The sequence below is a fragment of the Schistocerca cancellata genome, chromosome 3 (assembly GCF_023864275.1).
Source record: "Schistocerca cancellata isolate TAMUIC-IGC-003103 chromosome 3, iqSchCanc2.1, whole genome shotgun sequence".
Lineage (NCBI taxonomy): Eukaryota > Metazoa > Arthropoda > Insecta > Orthoptera > Acrididae > Schistocerca > Schistocerca cancellata.
The window spans coordinates 491,928,676-491,949,307 of NC_064628.1; positions in this window are offsets into that span (position 1 = coordinate 491,928,676).

Sequence of the window (20,632 nt, forward strand, 5' to 3'; positions counted from 1 at the left end):
ATGGAACGGCAAGATGAAATGACTGTTCTATGGGTCACGCTCTGATATCGCCCCCCCCCCCCCTTCCCGGTCGACAGATGACGATGTTCATGATGACAGAAGAGTGATAGACTCGCTGATTCTACTGACCTGCTGGCCTTTGTGCCAGAGCGTCGTCAGTCACTGCCTTCATCTGACACAGAAGGGCACACCAGAAAGCAAAGATCCCTAAAGTGCCGTAAGTGGAGGCGATGAGTAACTTCAAAACAGGTTGAGGACCAGGCGCTGGAGGACGAGGGCGCCACAAGCCAGACAATGCTCCCACGGAGGCTGCTAACCCTCATAGGCGGGAGTGCGTGACCTGAGGAGACATTGGAAGACGTTATTGGTCTGCTTCCAACAGTTACGGCGACAGGGCCGGCACCGGTGGTGCCGGCACTTTAGGAACCGTTCCAGCTGATGTACTGAGGGCAACTCGAGGTGATGAAGCAGCTTGACACCCGACAGAAAGTTCTGTCCTAGTGAATAACTTGACGCCCAGTTCGACGACAGGCTTATCATATCGCCACAATTAACTTCAGTTTGACTGGACTAAAGGATAAGATACATCTGCTGCGAGAATGCTTCGAGCGTTCCTTTATTGCAAGAAGTGCGCTTTGCATCCGTCCCTGACGAGGATGGTTATGCGATGTATATGACACCGTGCACTCATACTGAAAGCAGTATGGGGGTACTAGTGCATTATGGTATTTAAATCGAAGCCAGTGGGCTGCCGATCTCGGCGCTAGGTACAAGTGTTGTTAACACACATAAATGCTCCTTCAGGAACCGTCAAACGCCGCGAGAGATCACAATCCTACTCAGAGAAAACCATCCCCTCGTTCTTGGTAGCTACAGTCAATATATCCTCGGCGGCAATTTTGTGTGCTCCACCTCAAAGACCAGACCCCACACTTTTCGACTTGTCAAGAACTTCGAGTTGGAATGGCGGATGGAGTGTGCAAGACCGGCGTTCCAGCTTGTGTTATTACGATATGGAAAGCACATCACCGCATGGCATTCGTCATACTTTGGACTTTTATTGCACGATGCTTCACGAACTCACTTCCCAACAGTCGTCACCAGACTGGCAGATGGTAAACCGCCGGATTAAAGCCCAAATATAGTCTCCTACGCGGCGAAAATTGGAGGGGATCGTCGTGCGGTCACAGGTCAAGACCGACTGAGTAGTGAAAGTCCATCTATGCACCATGTGATGCTCGATAGCCGTCGACTCGGACGACAGCTGATCACCGACCTCACTTTGCCGGATGGTCGATCCTTAACCACCCAGATGGCCTTTGTAGATGCTTTGGCGGGCCATTATCGATGTTTACACCGCGAGGAGAATATACAGGAGGGGGACAAAAAAGAAATTGTGCTGCCTGTGGCGCGCAGCCTCGACGACAGCAGTGTCGTCGCTTTTAGCGAATGTTATGTAGGACGCCATTGAGGATACGTTAGACAAGGGTGCACTTAATAAGGCGCCGGGGCGAGACAAACTACCTGCCACTTGAATACTATAGTTCTTTCAATACCCAGGCGATGCGCCCTTGGATCCCAGTCTTTGCGTGCCACCTGCCTTCGTTGATGGACAACTCATTACGATGCATAAGCCTTCGAGAGGTGAGACGATCGAGGGCCACCTTCCGATTACAGTGTTAAATTCGGTTTTTAAGGCCTTTGTCCAGCTTCTGGCAGCGAGTCTAGAGAACGTCTTTCCACTAATCCTTTCCATGGAGCAAACGACACAAGGAGGAGAGACCAACATGCAAACAGCCACTGCCAAATGCAGGGATTCAATAGCTCTCGTTACATCCTGTCGCCTTCGAGCTGCTGTGTTTGCACTTGACTTTGACCACGCCTTCGACAGAGTGCACCACAAGTTTCTTACGTCAGTTCTAGCCCATATCGGCTCCCAACCTGATTGCGCCGACGTAGTTTTGGCCTATTACGTGGTGCTTCATCCCATGTGCTGATAAATGAACGTAGACTGGGTCCCTTGTCAATACGGCGTTCGGTTCCACAAGGATGTTCATTCTTCATGACTTGATCGCAATGGAACCTCTCATTGGAGGACGGAAACACAGGCTTTCAGGGATGACATGTAGACTGGAGGCGGCGTTTGGTTATTATGTTACTGCTGGATTCTTATTTAAAGTCGACTACGTCACTCTCAAATGCGTGATGGCAGACACTCCTCGCTATCAACAACTCTTTGCAAATTATTGGCGCAGTGTCTTTGTAAATCCCCACACAGTTGGGGAGACCCGGGCAGAGGAAGACCCCCCGTAGTGGTCTTTGATACGAGGTTAAATGGTTATCGACTTAGTACACTGTTCGCAGATGGGTAGTATATGTGGGAGTGCGAGCAGGATTTGTTTTTCATCATTATTTTTATTTCCTTCGTGATCGTTTTTTAAGCACTGTAACTGTAGCAGTTTCCATGCTCTTAATTGTTCTTATACTTTTTGAGTTGGAGCAATGACGCATGAAGTAAATGTGATTAAAATTTATTTCATGGTGAGGCGACTTATGTTATTAAATTATTTAAAATTTCTTCGCTATAACAGAAACAATTTGTATTAAAATTACATCCCAAATTTCGGAGTTAAAGACAAAAAAGATAAAAAAGAAATAAAATGAAATAAAAAAAATGAAGTAAAGTTGAAGAGGCGTTCAGGGATGGGAAGGGGCACACTGGCCAGTTTAGATCCCTGTACACTATGTCTCCAACACCCTGAAGCAGACTCCTCTGTTTACTTAAGAAAAAAATAAAAAATGGTCGTAGAACACTTGCCCACTAAAGGTAAAGGTCCCGAGTTAGAGTATCAGTCTAGCACATAGTTTTATCCGCCAGGAGATTTCATATTAACTTATACTGCCCTGTCTTTTATTTTGCTAACGATAGTTTCATTGTTGTAAATGAATTAATTATTTTGAAAGACGTAAGATTTTTTTTAAATTGTCATGAAGAAACTGTGTTAGGTTATGATAAGCACTATTCCTACTATCCGTAATCGGGAAAATTATATGATTTATTTTGTGGAATTTAAACTGAGAACGCAACTTAGAAGGCTAAGGGTTCATGTTAATTAATTATCTTCTATGAAACGTTGTGTGTAGAAATTTTGTATCGAAAATAGTGGATCTGATTTATATTTCCAAAACTGAGGTAGGGGTCGTAATGTAACTCTAAGATATTGTCTTCCTTGATGTACTGCAAAGCTTTTGTTACATGCTACCGTTTATTAGAGATTTCTTCGATTGTTAATAGGTGGTGGAACGTAATAGATGGCGCTCTTGTTTCGTGTCCACGTTGTGGCAAGTTCTTCCTATGAGCCTCTTAATCTGATGCCACCTGCTGTGACTGTTTCCTTAGAGGAGTGTAGTGTGCAACGCCACGTACTTATAATTTTACTTACAATTACCAACTTTATATCAGTTCCCATGTCTATAATTTTAGGTAGTTTGAATATTATCTTCTTGTGAAATATTTTATATGACCAGAGCATTTTGCTCGTAAATCTGCTCACCTGTTACTGCACGTGAGTATAGAATCCTCATAAATCTGATCGGCATAATAAGCATCTATTTTGGTTTTCCTCTAGTTAATGGTTTCCTATGGTTTATTTATTGCCATAAGCGTTTCGGTTATTTTATTTAGGAAGCATCTTCATTTGCGATTTCCAGCGCTGTTAACTCATGTGTGCGGTCCTGGAGATGTATTCGTTAGTTTCGATGCTCCAGCCGACAGATTTCTGGCTTTCTTTCGCCCACATGTTTAAATAATGATATTACAAATCTTGGGATACAGATGTTTGGTTAGGCGCGATCTCTGGAAAGAAGGTAGCGGAATTTAGTTTTGCAAACGAGGTACGTAAGATACAATCGGTCAGAAGATTACATAAGCTGTTGTTCCATAGTATATCTTTATAGGGATAAAGAGTTTGCGATGTAAGTGCCTGAGAACCTCTCAATGGCGTCCATTCTGACAGTACGTCAATAATAACTCAGTGCGTCTACCAACGATAAGGAGTGGGGGGGGGGGGGAGTGGGATGAGCCACTAACAACTACTGCTCTAGGTAATGTTTCCCACTTCGCCGTACTACCGGAGCATCGCTTGCTCGATAAATGATGTTGACTGTAGAACGCAATGCCGACTATATCTGCTAAGAAAGTCGATACCAGAAGTATCTCGAAACATAGCGTGCATTGATGCTATCAGTTCTGGATCTTTGTCAAATTTTCTCACATCACTCAGTGATGGACGAGGTGCACTAATTTCCCTATCAGGAGCTAGATGTATAACAACAACACGAGTTAGTGATTTTGCATATTGTGGGCCACATGGTTTACATGGAAAATCACACCTGGGCGCTGAGTCATGAAGTTTGCAGACTATGCTCTGTGTGTTTGCATATATTGCTTAACACTGAATAAATTTTAGCCATGTTGCAGCTAGGTGCATTTGGTGACCATTCCAGTTGATTATCAGACCAAAAACATCAGAGAATGTCAAACTATTGCGGCCTGAGAGGGCACCAGTTTGTATAATTTACTACAGTAACAGTGCACTGCGATATTCACGGTCTGTCATTTGACCTGTAAATAGACCTTCCAGATTTCGTTTGGTCATTGAAGAAAGCAAATTGTTGTGGGGGAAATTCCTGCTGTTGCTCTCGGAATTCACATTGCTGTTCTTGCTGTTGCTGTAGCTGAAGTTGTTACTGCCATTGTAGCTCCAGCTGTTGCTGCCATAACTGTATGAACTTAAGATCCACAGTGAATAGGTACCCAGTGAGAAAATCCTCATCGCCATTTTTCTATCCTACTCACTGTAAGCAGAACACAGTTCATGATCACTCACACTGGCAATGACGCTGAGACCTGTAGTGGAGAAGCGTATTTCCTGTAGTCGATGATGGAGTAGTTCAAGAAGTGAATGGTTAGCCAGAAGCAAAGTTCAAACTGTAGCGAAAGTCTTCATAAGCATGCCCAAGCAGTCCAGCAAGCAATCCAAATCGTAAAACGTAAACACAGCAAGGTCAGTGACTCTGCTGCCAATGGTGCGTTTCGGAGACTTCAGAGGATAGAGAGAATTGCTGGACAAGTGTGAGGCCACGGTATTTGCGGACACTGTCGCATCAGTGGACGGTCCCTCTGACATGCTCACGGCGCCGGCTGCGACCCACCGTGGAAGCTGCGGCCTTGGTCTGTAAGCCGAGCATCTCTGACCTTTAGTCCATATCGATACTTGGCTCGATGAGGGATCCGAATCACTATCGGATACTAAAGGTGTGACCTGTGAAACTCTCCAGTCTATACGAAGGGATCGTCCCTTGGGTGAACAATTGTACAGTCATGTTCAGAAAAAAAACAAACACCTTGAACGACTAGAGATAGGCCGTTCATATTCACAAGACATATACATTTGTATGTTCTGCAGTAACGATTAGCATTTGAACCGTATCGACCAGCGGGTTGAAGGTCAACATCGATATCACATCGCAACACCAGTTTACAGATAAAATGTGCCTGCGGCTTTCGTTGTCACTATAAACCGAAGATAATAGGTCAGTATGATTTGAGCAGACGTGCAGCATGAATCGCAGACGTATGCGCGAACCGTGCCGTCAAATCAGTGAGTTTGAATGACAGAATGTGTTGCGTTCGTCCGGGAAATTGCAGGGCGGATCTGCGTACTGCTCGGCTCTGTCGCAATAGTGGAACAGTGGAACACATACCAGCAGTGACAGTCCGTCGTCGTTTATTACGGCATGGGTTATGTGCGCGTCGTCCACTTCTCTGCCTACCTTTGACGAATGTGCAGAAACATGCTACACGGCAATGGTGTGCGGAACGACGTCACTGGGGACAGGAACGGCTTGAGATAATATTTTCGGACGAATCCAGGTTTTGTTGTTTGGAAATGATGACCGCATTTTAGTTCGCCGCATACGAGGGGAACGACATCATAGTGACCGCGTTCGCACAAGACATACAGCGCCAGCTCAAGGCCTTATGGTTGGCGTGCTATTGTGTACAATCACAAATCACAGTTGGTGCGTGTCCAGGACAGTGTGACCTGTTTGACCTAAGAGAATTACATCCTGTGACCTGTAGCCTTACCTTTCTGTACAACAGCCTGGACGCTATTTCTCAGCAAGACAAGGCACGACCACATGTTGCTCACAAACACGTGCATTCTTGGCGTCACAGGATGTCAGCCTTTTCCCTGGCCCGCCAGAACACCAGAGTTGTTGCCAGTCGAAAATGTGTGGGATATGGTGCAACGACAGGTGCAGGCTGTGACCCAATGCTAACCACCACAGATGAACTTTGGAACCAGGTAAATGCAGCATGGACGGCTATACCACAGGTCGCCATTCACACCTTATGCGCTTCGATGCCATCACACACGGAACAAGTTATCAGGGCAATGGTGGACCCTGTGACCACTAGGCGACAGGGCACTTCATACATCGTGATAATTGAAATGCTAATCAATTTCGCAGAACATATTATTATACAGGTCCTGCGAATATGAACGTCCTATCACTAGTCGTTCAAGGCGTTCTGTTTTATTCTGAGCATGAGTCTGAGTTAAAATGCTTCGCTCCCGAGGGGATATCTACTTCTGAATTCCTGATGTTGGCAGCAACTATTGATTCGAAATAAGGAATATTTACTAAAAATTTTTTGGTAACGCAGTTTTAGGAAACCGTGACTGATAACACCGCTTTACCGGCGCAGAAATTTGTAAAACTTCCATTGCTGTTGCGCAGCGGAGGTATTGATTTCGTCTCGCGGCTAGTATATTTTACATACGACCGTAATATCCTTTCAACAATTCACAAGCATCAGCTGTAGAATGGAATGACGACAATGAAAATTTGTGCCGGACCGGTACTCGAACCCAGATTTCTCTCTCATCGCATGCATGTCCAAAGGAACTTTGCATCATAATCATTATAACGCAAGCACTGTAATATCTTAGAGTTTTCTACTCGATTTCGATACAGGGTTACATTATTGAAACTACACTACTGGCCATTAAAATTGCTACACCAAGAAGAAATGCAGCTGATAAACGAGTATTCATTGGACAAATATATTACACTAGAACTGGCATGTGATTACATTTTCACGCAATTTGGGGGCATAGATCCTGAGAAATCGGTACCCAGAACAACCACCTCTGGCCGTAATAACGGCCTTGATACGCCTGGACATTGACTCAAACAGAGCTTGGATGGCGTGTACAGGTATAGCTGCCCAGGCAGCTTCAACACGGTACCACAGTTCATCAAGATAGGTGAGAGATCAGGAGAATGTGCTGGCTAGGGCAGCAATTGAACATTTTCTGTATCCAGAAAGGCCCGTACAGGACCTGCAACATGCGGTCGTGCATTATCCTGTAGGGTTTCAGCCGGGCGGAGTGGCCGTGCGGTTCTAGGCGCTACAGTCTGGAATCGCGTGACCGCTACGGTCGCAGGTTCGAATCCTGCCTCGGGCATGGATGTGTGTGATGTCCTTAGGTTTGTTAGGTTTAAGTAATTCTAAGTTCTAAGGGACTGATGACCTCAGCAGTTAAGTCCCATAGTGCTCAGAGCCATTTGGACCATTTTTTGTAGGGCCTCGCAGGGATCGAATGAAGGGTAGAGCCACGGGACGTAACACATCTGAAAGGTAACGTCCACTGTTCAAAGTTCCGTCAATGCGAGCAAGAGGTGACCGAGACGTGTAACCAATGGCACCCCATACCATCACGCCAGGTGATACGCCAGTATGGCGATGACGAATACATGCTTCCAATGTGCGTTCACCACGATGTCGCCAAACACGCATGCGACCATCATGATGCTGTAAACAGAACCCGGATTCATCCGCAAAAATGATGTTTTGCCATTCGTGAACCCAGGTTCGTCGTTGAGTACACCATCACAGGCGCTCCTGTCTGTGATGCGGCGTCAAGGGTAACCGCACCCATGGTCTCCGAGCTGATAGTCCATGCTGCTGCAAACGTCGTCGAACTGTTCATGCAGATGGTTGTTGTCTTGCAAACGTCCTCATCTGTTGACTCAGGGATCGAGACGTGGCTGCACGATCCGTTACAGCCATGCGGATAAGATGCCTGTCATAACGACTGCTAGTGATACGAGGCCGTTGGGGTCCAGCACGCCATTCCTTATTACCCTCCTGAACCCACCGATTCCATATTCTGCTAACAGTCATTGGATTTGATCTCGACCAACGCGAGCAGCAATGTCGCGATACGATAAACCGCAATCGCGATAGGCTACAATCCGACCTATATCAAAGTCGGAAACGTGATGGTAGGCATTTCTCCTCCTTACACAGGCATCACAACAACGTTTCACCAGGCAACGCCGATCAACTGCTGTTTGTGTATGAGAAATCGGTTGGAATTTTTCCTCATGTCAGCACGTTGTAGGTGTCGCCACCGGCGCCAACCTTGTGTGAATGCTCTGAAAAGCTAATCATTTGCATATCACAGCATCTTCTTCTGTCGGTTAAATTTCGCGTGTGTAGCACGCCATCTTCGTGGTGTAGCAATTTTAATGGCCAGTAGTGTATTAAAAGCGTCTCACCATGAATTCTGCACTAAATTTCGAAATTCTGAAAAACATCGACAATGTCGGATATCTGCGTTCTTTCGTAACTGGCATGATTTTTCCATTTCTCTGCAATAGAGTCGTGCCTTGTTTTACGTTCCGTGGCGGGTCTAGCAGTCATTTTGTTTACAACTGCAGGTAACGTCAATTAAAATCGTGATTCTGTACACAAATGAAAGAAACTCCAGTAAAATGAAACAATGTGATACTGAGGACTATAGTGACGGTGACAGCCTACTGTGAAAAACTGATTCTACCGGATGTTGCAGAAATATTCAGTCGTCTGCAAAAGACTGTATCTTCTACTCAAATGAAAACAAAAAATTTGGCTGAATTTTATCTTATGCATAGAACTAGAAAGTCTTTATTTTCAAATGAACCATCCTATTCTACATGGGTTTAACTTTTACATGCATTCAGTTACCGCATGACCATACTTTACACAACTACTTTTTAGCATATAAGCTGTCATTTATCTTTCACTGGTTCTTAAACATAGAAGATTGGAGCTCCGTAATAGAAGGAGGTGAAGATAGAGTTATAGGAGAATATAGGCATAATTTCTGTTAGTAATAGCAAATACACATTTAAAAAATAAAAAGGACAAGAGATATATCTGAAAAAGAAGCAGAGACACGGGAAAATCCCAGTTGGATTATCATGGACAGACAGCGACCCCAAAATCAGATACTGGATGTAGAAGTAGATACAGACTAGATAATAAGTAACGATGAATAGACTGAAGATTAAGAGAACTGTCCGGGAGAATCAACCAGCAATGAAATGTCGCACTAAACTACTGAGTAACGATAAGGCGCGTAACAGAAGAAAAACCTCAGTTCATCGACGAAAGAAAGAACACAAAAATACTTAGGAAAAGGGAGGAAAACAGTAGTACAGCTCACTTAGGAAATAGATAAGTAGGAGGTGCAGGAAAGCCAAGCCGAAATGGCTGCAGGGGAACAACTAAGAAAATCAGAAAAAAATGGTAGTCGGAAGAACTGATTCAGCATACAGCAAACTCAAAATAACCTCAATGAGATTAAAGTCAAGGACGTCAACATTAAGAGCGCAATGGTTAGTCACTGTTTTTGGAAATATCTGACATCGTTGAGAGGTGAAGACAACGGTAAAAGGAAGACTGAAAAATCCGTGGTCCGAGCGACATACGATCCCGCTACCTCTCGATTTTTAGGCACGCGATTTACTGCTAGACGTCCAGGCCCGACTTGTATATAGACAGTTAATGTATAGGGTTTGATGAGTGAGTTGGCGATTATGAAAGTATATTACTTACATGATCGTATCTTTTGACTGCACTACCCTTGATGTTTAAATGTTTTACAGCGCGGAGGCACCGTAGAGCTTAGTAATCTAAACAAATTTCTACCTGGGTACCTCTACCGAATCCTGAGAAAAAGTGGTCTTAACAAACGGACAGACAGACAGAAGGACAACAAATGGAAAAAAAATTATCTGACGCAGTTACAAATTGACAATTTTCTGATTTTTTCTTTAACTTGTATTGCGAAAACTTGCTTCTTGCCAAATTTCTGTAGGTTTTGATGTTTGAGCTTGTGAGTATCAACATGTGTGACATAAATGGCAATATCTTTTGATTGAATTAACTTAGAGGCTTAAGTTCTCACACAGTCAAACGACTGTAGCCCTTATTATGTGACATAAATTCCAACTTTATATCTCTACCGTCCGTGGGAGACAGGCGTCTTAACATACAGGTAGAAAGACAACGAAGTAATCGTATAAGGGTTTCGTTTTTACAGCTTGAGATACGTACCCCTAAAAATGGTCTTACACACAGATGCCCATGCTATGACACTCCGTCCTGTTGGAAAAAAATGAAATTGTAGAGCAAATTCTCGTAACTGTGGAAAAACCTCATCTCCAGCATATTCAGGCACTTGAGTCCTGTAAACGACGTTTTCCGAAAAGTAATGAGCTGTTAATTTGTTCTTGAGAAACGGTCCAACACTCTTGAAGCTTCGGACAGCTGTTCTCGTGCACGACCGTGGTGTTGCGTTTCTCTCTTCATGTTTCCATATAATGGTAGTCTACTTTCCACTTAAGTGTAATGTATCCTTACAAATTATTACTAAACGTGAGAAGAAATTTCTTAATTCTCAGTGCCTGCAGCGTAGTAGATATGATGTCTTGTAAAGATATTTTATGTATATTCAACCAGGACGCTGCTTCTTTTTGAAACTTTATTCAAGAGTTGTACAGTTCGATGACATCATTTCGGCTGCATTGCTGTTTTCAAGCGATCTGTAGTTATATAGCAATATTATTATATACTGTATACAGTTTCTACCTTTGTTTCTGTAAGAATGAGTTTCATCACTGACGTTGTAGCTGTAAAATATTTCTGCGTATTTTATTTGTTGCACTGATCGAGTTGGTTTCGGTTACGTATATTTTTTCTCAACAATAGAGGTTTTTGTTGAGTAGTTTCTGTTGGAAGTTTCGTTTTCGATAAACCTGGCAACTTTACTTGGCAGAATTCAGTGATGCTCTGTGGTTAAGTATTTGTTTTAGTCATCTATTGAATTGTGTGGTGGATATAGATTCTTTGTATGGGACAGGTTTGCGTGAAGTTTTTACTGATTATGTTGTCTATTACCGTATTAATGCAAACTCTTGTCATCCAAAAACACACAAATATGCTTATTTTCACATTATGATTAACGGATTACATAAACTATCATTACGACGCCCACTATACAGAAAGAAATTATAACCCTCATATACATTGTACAACAAAACAACTTTAATCTTAGTGTAGTCTGCCAAAAGTTTGAGAAATATAAAAATTCCACACGTTTCCAGTTTCATGTTGATATAAAGCTAAAACGAGAGACGCGAACACAACGGAAAATAACATATATACCACAAATATACATAGGAAATAGGTCAGACAAACTAAATTCATTATTTGAAAATAATGCAGTGAGATTTTCATACCGTATGTACACAACGTAAAAACACAAATCCATTCCAGTAAAACAAAACCATCAACATGCAATTACCGAGGTATACATAAAATCAGTTGTGATTAATGCGAAAAATTTTACATAGGCCAAAAAGGAAGCAGTTTTCTGATAAGGTTTCGTGAAGACTCCAGAAAAAACTGCACAGATACAGCCACATTTTTCTGCCACTTGAAAACAGAGAAACATAATGTAAACCAGCTCGCCTACTCTATAAAAATCCTATATATAGTAGCTAAACGCCCAATAATGGCGCTTTTAGAAGAAACAGAAATACACACACACACACACACACACACACACACACACACACACACACACACACACACGAAAATACCCAGCAAAAATCCTTGACAAACAGACCGAACTTAAGCATAAAAATTTTATTGAAAATTTCGTCGAGATTTAGAACGCGATAATAAGTAACATGATAAGCAAAGACTACTCACTCAACCATATACAGAGAATCTGTAACCACCACAGAAATCTATAGATGGCTAAGCTGCCAAATTTATAGAAAAAGAAAATTTCAAAAAAATTGCTCAACAACAACATCCACTACCGAGAAAAATATATATAAACAAAGACAACTCAATCTGCGCTACAAATACAAGACGCAGAAATATTTGACAGCTACATCGTCAACGATGAGATACGGCAGTAAGTACTCGAAACACTGTTAGAAAACCGATCAGATACATAACTTAAAAATTATATACTAATAGCGCTATAGAAATGCATATCACTTGAAAATGCAGTGCAGTCAAAATAAGATTATCGTCTAACTGTACAACTCTTGAACGAAGCTTCTAAAAATAGCAGCGTCCTGGTATAATATACATAAAATTTCTTTACATGTGAAAGCAATTTTTCTTTTCCATTTAGAGACCGAGAATGAATTCATAATATTCTAAACGCTGTTTATTACCATCATGGAAGGCTTGCAGCAAGTTAATCTTGCATGACTTGAAACTCAGACGTCGCTTCGAAAGGCGTCAGACAGACAGAGAAATGCGGGGGTGGGTAACTCTCGGCTTGCACGACTAATAGACATTAGTGGACTACGAGCAAAAAACTCTTCAATACGCTCCATCTCTTGAACGAGCACACAGGGACTACCTGCGTTTTTCTCCTTATATAAACAACCTTAATGCCTTCAAATTGCTGGAACCGCGGCCCAATGTTTTGCAAGAACATGCATACATGTCCGAAGGAACACTCTTCTGAACAACACAGGCACTGCACTATCGTATTTATCCGCCGATACCAGAGAGCGGCTTTCAATTCATGTGCCCTCTTCTGTACGGGAAGTACACCATGTGTATACGATTACAGGTTTGCGATACAGGAATGACGAGACATGGATGTTTGGGTCTGGCCGTGAGTCGTGCACGAATATCCAAAGCGTCCGCAGCTCGTAGTCTAGTGGTTGCCGCCTCTGGATCACGGGTTCGCAGGTTCGATTCCCGGCCAGGTTGGGGATTTTCTCTGCCCGGGGAATGCGTTCTTGTGTTGTCCTCATCGTTTCATCACCATCATCATTCGTAAACGCCGGAATGGTAGGCCAGCGTGTTCGGTCAGAGGGCTGGCTGGCCTCTGTAATAAAAAAAATAAGTCAAAGGATCAACAACGAACTTCAACGGATATCATGTGACGTCCGATACGATCAAACACACCAAAAGAAGGGTTAAGGGAACCGCTCACGTAAAGCGGGGAACACGAGTTCGAGTCCTGGCATGTTACAAATTTTTACTGTCGTCATTCCTTTATATAGCTGATTGTTACTCGTAGTCGCAACTGCGAATACGTTTCATATATTTCGTAATATTTGTAATCGCCGTAGTGTCATTGCATTGTTCTTCTGAAAAACACGGGAACTGCAATAACGTAAAGTAATAATGACAATTCAAAATACAATAGATGCTGGCCGGTGTGAATACTACCGAACTATCAGTTTTATGAGCCATCGTTGCATAATAAATTATATGAATTATTTACAGAAAAATGGAATGATTAATAGAAGTCGACACTCAAGAAGATCAGTTTGAAACTTCCTGGCAGATTAAAACTGTGTGCCGGACCGAGACTCGAACTCGGGACCTTTGCCTTTTGTGGACAAGTGATCCACCAGTTTAGCTACCCAATCACGACTCATGCCCCGTCCTCACAGTTTTAATTCCGCTAATACCCAGTCCCCTACCTTCCAGACTTCACAGAAGCTCTCCTGCGAACCTTGCAGAACCAGCACCCCTGGAAGAGGACACGAGGTACTGGCGGTGTAAGACGTGTATATTTCTATTGTCTATTGTCAAACCACAATTTATGAAAGATGTTTATATTTTATTAATAGGATTAAGTAGGAATAATAAATATTTGTCATGTTGGAAATAATTGTGGTAGCAGGGAACGTCTGCACCAAAGTATTGTTGGCAAGAGAGACCGCACATTGATATAATATTAAAAAGGTCGGGAGAGACCGCGTATGGATACATTTTAAGAAAAAAGCGGGAAAGACCGCGCATTGATACATTTTGTAATGTTAGCAGGGATTGTCTGCACCAGAAAGCATTGTTGGCAGGAGAGACTGCACTTTAGCGTTCGTAGGAAGTCAGTAATAAGCGAGAAGTGAAGCGAGTCGATAGCAGGTCTGAAGCGAGAGGTTGAGAGGAGCAGTGTACCTGCTAGCCACCAGCTATGAATTACAAGGGATTATAAACGGATGTACAGAGACATCAGCTAACTATTATCATAAGAGAAACTAATATTATTGAATTATAATATAATTAATTTTTGCCAACAATGTTGCATTACTGATTATAATCCATCCCAAAAAAACCATCAACGTAAAACTTTGCAAAAATTTTATTGTTGTCAAGAAAAAGTGTAACTATGAATTACATAACTTCTACACCTACATCTATATCTACTTTTATACTCCGCAAGCCACCCAACGGTATTTGGCGGAGGGCACTTTACGCGCCACTGTCATTACCTTCCTTTCCTGTTCCACTCGCGTATGGTTCGCGGGAAGAACGACTGCCGGAAAGCCTCCGTGCGCGCTCGAATGTCTCTAATTTTACATTCGTGATCTCCTCGGGATATATAAGTATGGGGAAGCAATATATTCGATACCTCATCCAGAAACGCACCCCCTTGAAACCTGGACAGCATGCTACACCGCGATGCATTGCGCCTGTCTTGAAGAGTCTGCCACTTGAGTTTGCTAAACATCTCCGTAACGCTATCACGCTTACCAAATAACCCTGTGACGAAACGCGCCGCTCTTCTTTGGATCTTCTCTATTTCCTCCGTCAACCCGACCTGGTACGGATCCCACACTGATGAGCAATACTCAAGTATAGCACGAACGAGTGTTTTGTAAGCCACCTCCTTTGTTGATGGACTACATCTTCTAAGGACTCTCCCAATGAATCTCAGCCTGGTAACCGCCTTACCAACAATTAATTTTATATGATCATTCCACTTCAAATCGTTCCGTACGCATACTCCCAGATATTTTACAGAAGTAACTACTACCAGTATTTGTTCCGCTATCATATAATCATACAATAAAGTATCCTTCTTTCTATGTATTCGCAATACATTACATTTGTCTATGTTAAGGCTCAGTTGCCACTTCCTGCACCAAGTGCCTATCCGTTGCAGATCTTCCTGCATTTCGCTGCAATTTTCTAATGCTAAGCTTCTCTGTATACTACAGCATCATCCGCGAAAAGCCGCATGGAACTTCCGACATTATCTACTAGGTCATTTATATATATTCTGTAAAGCAATGGTCCCATAACACTCCCCTGTGGTTCGCCAGAGGTTACTTTAACGTTTGTAGACGTCTCTCCATTGAGAACAACATGCTGTGTTCTGTTTGCTAAATACTCTTCAATCCAGCCACACAGCTGGTCTGATATTCCGTAGGTTCTTACTTTATCAGGCGACAGTGCGGAACTGTATCGAACGCCTTCCGGAAGTCAAGGAAAGTGGCATCTACCTTGGAGCCTGTATCTAATATTTTCGTGGTCTCATGAACAAATAAAGCGAGTTGGGTCTCACACGATCGCTGTTTCCGGAATCCATGTTGATTCCTACAGAGTAGATTCTGGGTTTCCAGAAATTACATGTTCTAAAATTCTACATCAGATCGATGTCAGAGATATACGTCTATAGTTTTGCGCTTCTGCTCTCTGTGAAACAGCTTTGGAAAAATGTGTTTAGTATTTCATCTTTACGCGTGTCATCCTCTGTTTCAATGCTATCATCATCCCAGAGTGTCTGGATATGCTGTTTTGATCCACTTACTGATTTAACGTAAGACCAGAACTTCCTAGGATTTTCTGTCAAGTCGTTACATAGAATTTTACTTTCGAATTGACTGAACGCTCAAGCATAGCCTTCCTTACGCTAACTTTGACATCGTTTAGCTTCTGTTTGTCTGAGAGGTTTTGGCTGCGTTTAAACTTGCAGTGAAGCTCTCTTTGCTTTCGCAGTAGTTTCCTAACTTTGTTAGCCGGCCGGTGTGGCCGTGCGGTTCTAGGCGCTTCAGTCTGGAACCGCGTGACCGCTACGGTCGCAGGTTCGAATCCTGCCTCGGGCATGGATGTGTGTGATGTCCTTAGATTAGTTAGGTTTATGTAGTTCTAAGTTCTAGGGGACTGATGACCTCAGATGTTAAGTCCCATAGTGCTCAGAGCCATTTGAACCTAACTTTGTTGTTGAACCACGGTGGGTTTTTCCTGTCCCTCACAGTTTTACTCGACACGTACCTGTCTAAAACGCATTTTACGATTGCCTTGAACTTTTTCCATAAACACTCAACATTGTCAGTGTCGGAACAGAAATTTTCGTTTTGATCTGTTAGGTAGTCTGAAATCTGCCACCTATTACTCTTGCTAAACAGATAAACCTTCCTCCCTTTTTTTATATTCCTATTTACTTCCATATTCATGGATGCTGCAACGGCCTTATGATCACTGATTCCTGTTCTGCGCTTACAGAGTCTAAAAGTTCGGGTCTGTTTGTTATCAGTAGGTCCAAGATGTTATCTCCACGAGTCGGTTCTCTGTTTAATTGCTCGAGGTAATTTTCGGATAGTGCACTCAGTATAATGTCACTCGATGCTCTGTCCCTACCATCCGTCCTAAACATCTGAGTGTCCCAATCTATATCTGGTAAATTGAAATCTCCACCTAAGACAATGACATGCTGAGGAAATTTATGTGAAACGTATTCCAGATTTTCTCTCAGTTGTTCTGCCACTAATGCTGCTGAATCTGGAGGTCGGTAAAAGGAGCCAATTATTAACCTAGCTCGGTTGTTGAGTATAACCTCCACCCATAATAATTCACAGGAAGTATCCACTTGTATTTCACTACAGGATAAACTACTACTAACAGCGACAAACACGCCACCACCAGTTGCATGCAATCTATCTTTTCTAAACACCATCTGTGCCTTTGTAAAAACTTCGGCCGAATTTATCTCTGGCTTCAGCTTCAGCTTCGGTGCTTTCTATCAGCGCTTGAAGTTCCGGTACTTTACCAACGTAGCTTCGACAGTTTACAATTACAATACCGGTTGCTGCTTGGTCCCTGCATGTATTGACTTTGCCCCGCACCCTTTAGGCTGTTGGCCTTGCTGTACTTGCCCGAGGCCATCTAACCTAAAAAACCGTCCAGTCCACGCCACACAGCCCCTGCTACCCATGTACCCGACTGCTGGGTGTAGTGGACTCCTGACCTATCCAGTATAACAAGAAACCCCACCACCCTATGGCGCAAGTCGAGGAATCTGCAGCCCACACGGTCGCAGAACCATCTCAGCCTCTGATTCAGACCCTCCACTCGGCTCTGTACCAAAGGTCCGCAGTCAGTCCTGTCGACGATGCTGCAGATGGTGAGCTCTGCTTTCATCCCGCTAGTGAGTCTGGCAGTCTTCACCAAATCAGATACCCGCCGGAAGCCAGAGAGGATTTCTTCCAATTCATAGCGACACACATCATTGGTGCCGACATGAGCGACCACCTGCAGATGGGTGCACCCAGTACCCTTCATGGCATCTGCAAGGGCCCTTTCCACATCTGGAATGACTCCCCCCCGTATGCACACGGAGCGCACATTGGTTTTCTTCCCCTGCCTTGCAGCCATATCCCTAAGGGGCCCCATTACGAGCCTGACGTTGGAGCTCCCAGCTATCAGTGAGCCCACCCTCTGCGACCGTCTGGATCTTGCAGACTGAGGGGCAACCTCTGGAACAGGACAAGCTGCCATATCCGGCTGAAGATCAGTATCAGCCAGAGACAGAGCCTGAAACTGGTTCCTCAGACAAACTGGGGAGGCCTTCCGTTCAGCCCTCCGGAATGTCTTTCGCCCCCTGCCACACCTCGAGACGACCTCCCACTCTACCACGGGTGAGGGGTCAGCCCCAATGTGGGCAGTACCCTGGGCAGCCAGAGCCGTAGTCCGATCGGGGGATGCGTGGGACGAGCTGGCCGTCCCCGACAAACCCCCGCCCGGACCCCCACAGTGATGCCCATTGGCAACAGCCTGAAGCTGTGTGACCGAAGCCAACACTGCCTGAAGCTGAGAGCGAAGGGATGCCAACTCAGCCTGCATCCGAACACAGCAGTCGCAGTCCCTATCCATGCTAAATACTGTTGTGAAAAGAACGTCTGAACTAATCTACAGAGAGCACAAACAATTCGACACAAAATTTAAACGGTTATTAAGATACAAGACTGCCTAGTAAATGCGTTAATACTGCTACTTGTGCACTGCTGACATACTGCTCGGCGGCAGAAGGAGACTACGCGATTTTACACTATTCAGGTACTAAAACGCGATGCTACATCTCTCAAATACTATAATACGCACGAGATTTATGAATTAAACAATGCAAGTACCCAAAAACACGCAAATAAATTAAGAATTAAACTATGTAACAAATAAGTGAGCTAAGCGTATACGACTCGCTGCTGGCAGCTGCTTATCCAACGGCGGCAGGGAGTCAAATTAATTAAAGAATAACGTCAGCTTTGCTATTAAAGAATAACGCCAACTCTGGTAATAAATACAGCCACTTATTATGACAGCCCTCCAGCAGTTAATAGAGTATAGTAAACCAGAGCAAGTATATTCATGTCGCAGTTCGATATAGCAGTCAGATGGCTATCCAGTAACAGTAAAAAAGGTAAGGAACAGTTCTGGGTTGTTGCAGATAACGACTGAGGGCCACGACGACGACACATTCTGTGTTTCGATATCAGAAAATCACCTTTAGTAAGCAGCAATTAAATTTGTATGCGAAGATTGAAAAAAAGAATAAATTTCGAAGGGAAGATTTCATTTGTTATTATTAAGCAAGAGATAGAAATCCTAAGGAAAGGTTTCATAGGTTATTGTAGAAGGGAAAGTTGCGTAAAAAAAAGAGAGATATAGAGGAGACGGGAAGGTTTCAGCAGAATTAAAGCTGTGAGGACGGGGCGTGAGTTGTGCTTGGGTAGCTCAGTTGGTAGAGCACTTGCCCGCGAAAGGCAAAGGTCCCGAGTTCGACTCTCGATCCGGCACACAGTTTTAATCTGCCATGAAGTTTCATATCAGCGCACACTCCGCTGTAGTGTGAAAATTTCATTCTAGATCAGTTTGAGTTCCGGAGAAATGTAGAAATTCACGTGGTAATTTGGACCCTACGGTTTACCTTACAAGATTGCCTGAAAAAATGCATCTTTAGCATTTGTATATTTGGAGAAAGCTGTTGATAACGTTGATTGGACTAAACCCTTGGAAATTATTAAGGTAGCAGTGACATAGTAAAGGGAGCGAAAGGTTATTGATAGCTTCTACAGAAATCAGACTGCAGTCATTAAAGTAAACGTACTTGAGGGAGGACAGTCGTTGATAAGGGAATGAGGCAGGGATGTAGCCCATCCTCAATGTTATTCAATTTGCACATTTAGCAAGCAGTGGAATAGGGCTTCCAAGAGATGTTGAACGGAACAGACAGTGTATTAAAAAGAGATTATAAGATAAACATAAACAAAAGTTAAACAAGAGTAACAGAATGTAGTGGAATTAAACCAGACTATGTTAAGGGAATTAGACTAGGAGACCGGATACTAAAGAAGTCGATTGGGTTTGCTATTTGGGCAGAATAATAACTGACGATAGCAGAAGTAGACAGGAATAAAATGCAGATCTGCAATGGCAAAGAAAGGTTCCTTTCTTTTTTGAGAAAGAGACATTTGTTACCACTGAATATAAATTTAAGTGTTAGGAAGTCTATTCCGAAAGAATTAGTATGGAGTATAGTCATGTATGGAAGTGAAACATAGACGATATTCAGACAAGAAGAGACTAAAAGCTTTCGAGATGTAGTGCTACAGAAGACTTCTGAATATTAAGTGGGTAGGTCGAATAATAAATGAAGGGATATTGAATCTAATTGGTGAATACAGGAATTTAGGACACAACTTCATTAAAATAAGGGATCGTTTGGTTAGAGACATCCTGAGGCGTCACCGAATCGTCAATTTGGTAATTGAAATAATTATGGAGGGCGAAGAATGTAGAGAGAGACCAGTGTGTAATACATTATGCAGATTTAATATATATAATGTTAACGTTGTGTTAGGTCTATAGTACAATCACATTAATGTTGCTGTATATTGTTTGTGTCATCCTACTATTGATTTTTATTACTTTTTTGTCATTCCTGTATGAATTTAAGTCGTCGTAGTCAGTGTTTATCACCTAAAATAAGTTATTCTAGTCGGTGTCAATTGGTCATCACTGTTTTCTGGGTCGTAGTCGCCTGAACTACTCTCACTGCTACCGGTTTCTGTCTCGTCAGTTTTATTTATACCGCCTGTCGTGCTTTGATATTTTGTGGTCTGTGTACTCGTTTTTGTCGATTTTCGTCGATGAGTAGCACAGGGAATGACAGTTGACCCTGGAAGT